General features: G+C 47.0%; 1 protein-coding gene across 2 annotated transcripts in view; it reads left to right on the top strand.

The window, feature by feature from the left end:
* Positions 1-10,349, top strand: part of CD320 (CD320 molecule) — a 143,836-nt gene that overhangs the window by 69,030 nt on the left and 64,457 nt on the right. The window lies entirely within an intron of this gene.

Raw genomic sequence — 10,349 nt, 5'->3', positions numbered from 1 at the left:
GGGGACAAAGGACCAGCTGTATGTGCAGTTCAACCAGCTGGTTTATTACAGTGAAGCTATTTGACCAGGCCAAATTGCAACCGCGTTGATTTTCCCAGCTAAGGATCTGTCCCTAAGTTCAAATTCCATTTACAGCCTTAAACCCCAGGCTTCCCAGGGCAGCCTCCTCCACAAAAGCCTTTTATACCAACGATTCATATCATTAAATTAATTTCTCTCTTGAAATGCCATCTCATTCCCTTTTCCCTCTTTGTCTTTACAGCCACAGCATTAAGACTGTGGAAGCAGCTTAAGCTCCCACTAACATCACTGAACTGTTCTCCAATTGCACGTTAAGAAAACATTTCCTGTGTGTAATCCTTTGTGTTGGAGTCAGGGGTATTAAAATACTTTCCAATTTAGAAGAAACATTAATTCTACTTTTGCCAAAAGAAAAGCAGAAGTTATTAAATACCATAAACCAGCCTTTGCACGAAAACTTGTCTTCTTCTCCCTATAACTTCAAAAAGTATCAGAATCAAGGTCAAGGTAAGTTTGAGGCACAGCTGTTAACTCTGGCCTTTCCTGCACTTTCCTCCTAGGGTGGTTAGGTCTTTATAGCTTCTTAAACATTACTGTCCAGCTTTTCATCAATCGGAGCAGTTCTGTCATTTGCAAAAGGAAAACTAATCACATTTCAAATCAAGAGACCTCAGCAGCATCCCCGGCCACCCCTTCCTCCCCTGATCATTCATCACCAGCTGGATGCACCGTGTTTAGCACTGCAGGATGTCGAGTGGTTTGTAACAGCGACTGCCGGCTGCTCCGCTGCACCCAGAGCAAGGTCAGACAGAACCGACCACGGGAGATGCTGGTGAACACTGGGGACAATTAGCACAGGAAGGACACGGAGCTGTTGGAGAGCCCAGAAGAGGACACATAGATGATCTGAGAGATGGAGGTACCTCTGCTACAAGGCCAGGCTGAGAGAGTTGGGGTTGTTCAGCCTGGAGAAGGAAAGACTCCAGGGAGACCTTAGAGCAGTTTCAGTACTGAAAGGGGATCCAGGAAAGCTGGGGAGGGGCTCCTGATCAGGGAGTGCAGGGATAGGACAAGGGTTTTCGAGCTGCAAGAGAGGAGATTGAGTTGAGATTTTAGGAAGAAATGTTTTCCTGTGAGGGTGGGAAGGCCCTGGCCCAGGTTGCCCAGAGCAGTGGTGGTTGCCCCATCCCTGGAGGGGTTCAAGATCAGGTTGGATGGGGCTTGGAGCAACTGGATCCAGTGGGAGGTGTCCCTGCCCATGACAGAGGGTGGAATTGGACAGGTTTGAGATCCCTTCTAACCCAAACCATTCCATGATTCCATGATCCAGGCAGCTCCCAGCTCTGGGATAGGGACACCAGCACCCCTCACTCCTCCACAGAAGCCTGGCTACCCCAGCTGTCTACAGTCCCCAAACTACAGATGGACAAACAGATGCTTCTGCAGCAGGTTGTTCCAAAGCAGTCACTAAAACCAGGCAAGATTAAAAGGATAATTCATCAGAGCTGTTTAGATGCCTGTTTTACTGCTTCCTGTCCCTGGAAGCACCCACATCACTCACTGACGGCTCAAGGGGGAACGAACCCAGCAGCACGAAAGAGCAGCCAAGATGAATTCCATTTGTCACATACATTCCCCTCTCATTAATGACCTCTGGGCACTGCAACACAGAATCTTAAGCCTGCAATAAAAGCCAGGACTGAATGTCCGTGATAGAGGTTTCCAGGTCAGTGGTTGGGATGCGGGATGGGGATTCAGGTGCTCACTCACGTAACAGGGCTCTGCTTCTGCAGAGCAGCCAGATTTCCTCTGCTCCCCCCAGAGGCTGCAGTACTGTGAGTAATGACTTAAAACAGTGCAAGCTCACTGCGACCAGAGAACAAACTTTTACTGACCAGAGTATTGCTTCCCAAGATAAAATCTAGAGCTAGCGAGTGAACACAGCTCAGCGCAGTTTGCCTCAGGAGTCACAAGCACTGTGGTTTATCAGGTGTCGGCGACATCTCCAAGCATCAGGTGAGATCCATTCTAGCAAAGCTGATTTGTGAAACCAGCAGCAAGGATGTTGGTTCTGTGAAAGTTAGAAGTCAAGAGACAATACAGCCTCATATCTTATGGGAAATACAAAGACAGCTTTAACCCCTCCACAGTCTCAAAGCAGGGCTGCAATCACTTTGCCCCTCTAACAGGATAGAACAAGGGGAAAAAATAACTCAAATGCTTCTGACCACCTGTTTGTGGTCTGGTAAAGAGTGAAGCCATCATTACCTTCCCTGGAGGTGTTTAAGGGATGGGTGGGCAAGGAGCTGAGGGGCATGGTTTAGTATTTGATAGGAATGGTTGGACTCAATGATCCGGTGGGTCTCTTCAAACCTGGTGATTCTATGATTCTCTGATTATGGATTGGAGAAATCCAAAAGATCTGCTGCTCCGCGGGGAACAGCAGCCTCGACTGTCTGAAGGTAAAAGCAGGCAGGCACCCATCCGACTCCAAATCCAGCATGACTTTAAGTACACAGAGTAATGAAACTCAACAGTGGCTGAGGGACAGGAGATTGCTGGAAGACAAGAAAGCAGCACAGAGTCTGGATAAAGCTACTGGGCATCACCTGTAGGAGATAATTCTGTCCTGACTACACCCAGGAACACCAGAACTAGAAGGAGGTGATGCTACGTGCTCCACACCTGGCAAAATTACCTTATCACTCTCTACAACTACCTAAAAGGAGGTTGGAGAGATGTAGGTGTTGGTCTCTTCTCCCAAGTGAGAGGTGATAGGACAAGAGAGAATAGCCTCAAGTTGCATCAAGGGAAATTTAGACTGGACATTAGGAAAAATTTCTTCACAGAAAGGGTTGTCAAGCACTAGCAGAGGCTCCCAGGGAGGTGGTCGAGTCCCCATCCCTAGAGGATTTTAAAAGGCAGGTAGATGAGGTGCCTTGGGACATGATTTAGTAGTCGACGGGTATGGTTGGAGTTGATGATCTCAAAGGTCTTTTTCAACCTTATGATTCTGCAATTCTATGAAATCAAGGCATCTCACATAGCAAACTCCCTCAAAAAAAGGGCAAATACGATTAAATCTCACTGACTGACACACTGCACCTTCAGAGCATTTCAGACTACTTTCCTAGATGGCTGTGAGGAATAAAAGGTGTCTCTCACCATTCCAGCAATGGAAACACTAAGCTGTTCCCGTTGTATTTCCCTTCAACTGCAGCCCAGACCTGCAGCGTGAGGCACACACACACTAACCAGACACTGAAAGGACCAGACAATGAAACCAGACACAAACACCAAAATCTAAGGTTTTTCACTGGAAACCCTTGCTTTCATTACAAATATAAACATCTTGGCTGACACTGTGATACAGATGTTCTCTAGGTTATGGCTGGAGTGTATAAAATTGGAATAAAGTCAGAGAGCAACTGGGGGAAGGAATTTGTTCGATACCCAGGTATTATTTCCACTGAGGAAAAAAAAAAATCACAAAAAGCTATCCCCATAAACTAAAATCCCTCTGAAAGGTGTTGATGGGAGTTTGTGGTAATGAAATAAAAGGAAAGGCAGAAGCAGCCCTTGGCTTTATGGCATTTCCCAAACACCAGCAGAAAATCTACATGCTCATAGAATCATAGAACAGTTTGGGTTGGAAGGGACCTGAAAGCCCATCCAGTTCCACCCCCCTGCCATGGGCAGGGACACCTCCCACTCGATCAGGGGATCCAAGCCCCATCCAGCCTGACCTTGAACACCTGCAGGGACGGGGCAGCCACCACTGCTCTGGGCAACTTGGGCCAGGGCCTCCCCACCCTCACCAGAAAGCATTTCTTCCTAAGGTCTCATCTCAATGTCCCCTCTTTCAGCTGAAAACCATTCCCCATGACCTATACAGCATTTAGCAGAGGATGGTTTTGATCCCCCAACCACTGGGTTATGGAACCAGCTCATGCGACTGGGGAATGACAGCTCACCTATGGTTTTGGTGAAATTGAGGATGCAATTCAGCATAAACACTAAGCTTCAACAAATTCACAAGCAACTGACCCTTCAGCTCGAATGCAAGTTTCACCCAAGAGAAAGCAGCTCCTTTCTGCACCCCCCATTTTAGGTGTCTTCATTTCCAAAAGTGGGTGCGCCTCTGTGTTTTCAATGTCTCCTGCAGTAGGACTTAATTCTACATTTCTGAATTTAGAAAAGTGATGATCTTTGATCAGGGACTTTAACTTTTATATTATTTTTACATCGGATTTATACAATCTATATTTCATCTAGGACTTGTAGAGTGGCTGCAGCAGCAGCCCAGCCTGGCAGCCCCTGGAATGGCCCAGAGAGTCAGCAGAGAGAGCTGTGCCCTTCCCATCTTCCCCTCACAAAGCCCCTTGTTTTCCTGAAACAGAGAAAAAGAACAAAATGACTCAAGGTTGTAACACGCAGTAAAATAAAATCAAACCAACAGATGTTAAGGCACAGCTCAAACCTTCCATTCTTTAACCTAAACCACTATCAGTTTCTAAATTAATCCCTGCAAATTTTTAAAATAATTTGTTGAAAATTCCATTCCACAAGAAGTTTTGAAAGTCTTTATTTAAATATATTAAATCTCCAGGTTTCTCTGTTAAATCAGGTTTCCAGAGCAGCTCTAAGTGATACACACAGCTTAGTAGCCACAAGGAACCCACGCTGAACACTCCCCTTAAGCAGTAAATGCCTCCTGGTGAGTGTGCGCTGTGTCTTTGCCTCTTCCTCTGATCCACTGTAACCATTTATTTCCTTTAGAAATTTCTTTTTCATAGAATGGTTTGAGTGGGAAAGGACCTTAAACCCCATCCAGTTCCACCCCTGCTATGGGTAGGGACACCTCCCACTGGATCAGGGGCTCCAAGCCCCATCCAGCCTGGACTTGAACCCCTCCAGGGATGGAGCAGCCACCACTTCCCTGGGCCAGGGCCTCCCCATCCTCACAGCAAAACATTTCTTCCTAAGATCTCATCTCAATCTCCACATTTTGTCTGATGTGATAATAAAACATTCTAGAAAACCCAAATAAATAATTCCAGCCCTCACAGCAGGAGGAGCTCCTTACTGCAGACCCAGCTGTTACCTCCCCGAGTACAACACAGCAGATCCCACTTCAGATGTAGCACTACGAGAGCAAAATAAGTCACAGCACGGCAACACTTGCCTTCTCAGTACTGTTTGCAAACTGTTCCACAACTGAAGTTCACACTTTATAAACTCTTTGTGCAGTGTTCAAGTGCACCCACACCTTCACTGGGCATCCAGGACTTAGGTTCAGACACACCAGCCCCAAGCAGAGCAAAGCAGCCCCCGCTGCTGTGCATCCGCCCTCCAGCGCAGGTCCCTTGCGGGCTCATTAGCTTGGATCTCACTGTGTTTGACATTCTCCTCTTGCAAGCTTCCCAGAATTTCAGCATGGGGAGGAAGTCAAAACTTCCCTGGGAAAGGTACTCCAACATCCATGTCAGGAGTCAGCCAGCCCTGTGCAAGTGCAGCCATCCTGGTGCTCGTGTGTGCAACGTACACTCACCTTTGTCTTCTACAATCTCATTCATATCACACAAATGAAGTCCTCTGTAGCCAACAGCAAGAGCCAGGCATCTTCACGAGCAGAAAATCACCCCTATTTTAGGAGTGGATGAATCGTCTTCTGAAGTCTTGTACTGATGGGCTGGAACTGGGTGTTAAGATTTTTAGCTGCTGGAGTCAGCAGGATGAACCCCTTCTAAATTACACACCTGAGCATAGTATTTATTTTTAGAATGCTGAGCCTTCAAACTCTGTGAAACCAGTTTTGGCTTGGATTTTGAGACACAGTCTACTCAAACCCTAGCCTGACACAGAGAGGAAAGACGACAGGGTTGAGACATTACACCCATCCCCAAACTGGCTGCTTCACTTACCTGGCCATCTCACCTCAGATCTCCTCAGTGGCCTTCCCTGAGCAGAACCACAACAAACCGGGTGTTTGGCCATTCTTCTCGTTTCCCTTTCAGTGATCCTGAAGTCTTCAATCATCTGCAAAGCATCACCTTAAACCACATTCTTGTGCTAAAGCATTAACAGCAGCAGCGTGACCCCCACCTGAGGAATCCTGCCTTGTATTTACACCCCAACTCCACTGTGCTGTCTTTTTGTCTGCCCTCAGAATGCCAAATCCCAGTTATTGACAAGCCACAGTCACTGGAGATGGACAGCAGGAATGCTCTCTGCGCTCACAGCCTGGGAGGCATCTCTTGCCGATTTCACAGCTCTAGCCAGACCAAGCTCCTCACGATTCTCATCCTAATGCCCAGAAAACACCAGGCCTGACCTTTCATTGTGAGTCTCTCCTGCTCGTGTATCGGCAATTCTTTCTGAGAGGACACCTGCATACAGTCATCCATCATTCTGTTATCAGCTGCTCCTCAAGACCCTGCTTTCTTCTAGCCTGAGCACCCATCTGCATTTCCTATACTTGAAGTCTTAAGTAGGAAATAAAATATTCAAACAAATCCTTCGCAAGTGACAATTTCTCACTCGCTCATAACCAAAGTTACAAAAGCAGAAATCTCTCTTTGTATTCATTTACACCCTCCCTTTTACAGACAGGTACACAAAACACAAAAGAACTGGTTATGTTTGTCCACACATTGGACATGAATCATTTCAACTTCTGCAGCCAGAGTCATAAAAACTCCCCTTCACTTCATGATTGAGCAAAAGCACCAGGAGCCAGGTTAGGTCTCACAGTTGTGACATGGATGGGCATCAGAGAACAGACACAACCACCTGAGCCACACTGTTCAGAGCTGAACTCCTTGAGCTTCTCCAGCACCCACACTGGGGTGTTTTCAGCCTGCCAGCCCTTGCCTCCACAGTGCCAGATGAGGCTTACAGAAAAAGGGGCAAAGCCCCCTCAAACAGGCAGATACAAACCAGCCAGGCCCCTTCCTCTTTCCCTGTCCCCTCGTCAAAGCACCCTAACACATGGCTCCTCCCAGAAATCCCAACAGAAGATCTCTCCCAAGATCTTCTCGTTTCTCAACCCGCAACACCAAAGCAGAAGCTCTGGGCTGCTGACTTCTTCTCTTCAGCACATCCCCATGTGGAACTGGTGAGGTCCACATGCCTGAGCTGCAGGGCGCTGCTCTCCATCACAGCAAACAGCCAGTAAGGATGGTATTGGAGAAACCAAAGAGGTGGTTGCCGCTGCTGTGCACAGAAGACCTGGGCTGTGAATGGGATGTGCACAGGTTTGGTACACAGTGCTGCATGCACCTGCTTAGCAGTGTGCGATAATCTGGATCCAGCCTCCCTCTTCGACAATTTGTGACCCTCATCACCAGCCATCACGTGAAATAAAATATGCAGTTCAAAGCACTAAAGAGAATGTAACAATGAACCCACACACCAGCTCTGGAAGACAGAAAAAAAGATCAGATGATAATATTGAATGGGTCAGAGGAGGAAAAAATGAGCAGAATCAAGCAGCCCGTCCTGTACTGCATGAGGAGAGCCTGGTCGAAAACGCAAAATTAAGATGCTAAGAGCCTGGTGTCATTACTTCACTGCTTCAGCTCACTGGTGTAAAAAGAACACTGCTCCCCTGTACTCTACTAACCAGAATAAAAACCGAAGCATACCCTTTAGTTAACCCCTTGCTTACAGCTCTCAGATGGCACTGACCTAAGCATGTAACAACAACAGCTCTTGAGAATGGAATTAAAGTGATGCAAAGTAAAAAAAAACAAAAAAACAAACAAAAAAACCCCAACCAAACTCATCTACGAATGTGTACAATTACTCAAACTGCACAAAGTGAGTGCTCAGCATTTCAGTTCTGCAAGCTGGTAAATTCTTCCACTTTTTAATTTACAAGTAATATCTTCCTAACTTGGATTATTTCTTTATTTGCCTGGGTTCTGGTTTTAATAAAAATGTTAAACACCCAGCCCAGCCCTTGAATCTTGTGCTATGCAGTCCAGGATTTCACAATCACAACATCAGCTTCTGGAGCTGAGCGAGGGGCTGATGGAAACAGAAGCAGAGTACAGAGAGGCACCCGTATGCTACGAAAACAGGTATCTTGACAGTCTCTCATAGAAGCAATGCAATCAAAGACTAACCCTTGATTCAGTGTGAAGCTCTGAATTTCCTGAGTTTCACAGAATGATGGAGTGGCTTGGGCTGGAAGGGAACTCAAAGCCCATCCAGTGCCACCCCCCCTGCCGTGGGCAGGGGCATATCCCACTGGGTCAGGGTGCTCGAAGCCCCAGGACACTCTTTCTAATCTCTTTTACACTCTTGCTAGCATAACCAGGTGCAGCTGCACGGGGAACTGGAACAGCAGAGCCTTCACACTGCTGAAAAAAAGCCTTTATTTTACAAAGAGCACAGATATTGAGGCGTCTGGAACGCCGACAGCTGGAGTTACAACTGCCATCACCGTCACTACACAAAGAGATTAACTGTGATAGCCATTGGGCTTACAATAATCAAATAGCAATAAAGTGCTTTAGCTAGGATCACAGCAAGTGGAGGGAGATAAACCCCACCAGCAACAAATCAGGAGGTCTTGAGGCTGCTGCAGCTGCCGCCAAAGCCATCCAAACGACACTGCCACCCAACCGCCACGCAGTCCCCACTGCTCTGAACCGGGCAGGGGCTGGGGACAAGGAACACCAGTGTCCCGGTGCCCAAACAAAGAGTCTCATAACAACGACCTGGTTTGCCATGGTGAATCCAGGCTCAGACACCTTCACAGACACAGCTGTGGCAAGGAGGCCCGGGCAGAGAAAATTCGTCCTGGGGAAGCGGGGCTGAGCCTGTACAGGGCTGCGTGAACAGCACCCAACACTGCCAGGCAGCCGCACACATCCTGCAGCTGAGTGAGCCTCTGGTTCCTCACCAAACACAGCCTCCAGCTGCTCTTAACCTGCAACTCAGTTAGGAACATGCTCTTGAACTCAGCCTCACAAAGGCAATTCTGAGAAGGAGACCAGTTCAGTGGCGAGCACAATCCCTTGGCTGGCTCTGTAATCCCAGCAAGGCCCCCACAGACTTCATCTCAGAGAGGTGTGAGCTGGCCGAAGGTGAACATTCTGGCAGTTCAACAGGTTTCTGTGCGTGCACAATTCATTCATTTCACTGCCTCCTCAACCTATATGACACCCTCACTTCACTCGTGTCCCGTCCCCAACTGGAAAACCACTGAAGTGCTGAACCTGTCCACTGTCAGAAGAAGAAAAGCAGGGTGGTTCAGTTCAAAATTAACTCCCTCCTAAGTGAGAAGAGATCAACAGCACCATCAAGCACTGTCCCTGGGAAGAGGACATCCAAAAAGCTTCTCTACAGGTGCTCACTCCAGCCTGTGTGGAAGAGAGACATTACCAACTGGCGACTCTGAGCCTCCCTGCATCCACGCCACCCGTGTGACAAACCCTGAACAGCCAGATGCATCAAGATTTCTAAGTTCTCATCAACAGTCTTCCATTATAAAAGATCACATGACAAGACCAATTAAAGATTGCAAATCCTGTCCTAGAATCATTTCCCTGCTCCTAGGCTCATGCATCTCCTCACCAAAGGCTACAGAGCACTGTGAGATGTAGAAGGTGCCAATGGAATCCCCTCATGTTATTTTCTCTTCTTGATAGCATCAGTCCTGTCCAGAGATGCTACGAAGCACTTGACTGAGCCCATCTGACTCATCACATGGACTCTCCTGCTCCTACAGAGCCCTGAGCAATTTACACCCCATGCTTTCTCTTCACAGAAATGTCCCACATCCACGTTATCATTGCTCATTGTTCCATACATTTGGTTCCTGAACGTGGAGTCTGGATGCTCTCTTCACCATGTCTGACCCACGCTCTGTGCATGAGCATTTATACTTCTCATTCTCACAAAAAACTGGGAGAAGGGTTAGGGAGGGGGAAGTTCAGTAGGGAAGAGCCAAAGCCTCTCTCTGCAGTTTCCAGCTGAAGATTTCATAGCACATAAATGATGTTCCAACATGAACGAATACAGAAAATGCTCCCTGAAATGCTGGCAAACCAGCCAAAAACCTCCTGCTTTACTTTCCCCGACACTGTCTTCAGTAAATCAATTTCAACCTTAAAATACTGTATTTTTAATTACCCAGGTTTAGTTAGGGTTACACTATAACTCTCTTTACACAGTGCCAGCTGAATGGCAGGTACTGCATTTTATTTAGCTGTAAAATGTACTCATTTATAAAGAACTTATCAAAGAAACCCACTGAACCAATGTGATAAAATCCATACCAATCTGTGACAAAATGTATTTGAATTATTTAACTAACT

Source organism: Phaenicophaeus curvirostris, chromosome 28, assembly GCF_032191515.1.
Source record: "Phaenicophaeus curvirostris isolate KB17595 chromosome 28, BPBGC_Pcur_1.0, whole genome shotgun sequence".
In the NCBI taxonomy this organism is placed as follows: Eukaryota; Metazoa; Chordata; class Aves; order Cuculiformes; family Cuculidae; genus Phaenicophaeus; species Phaenicophaeus curvirostris.
This window is presented reverse-complemented; position numbering and strand designations above follow the sequence as displayed.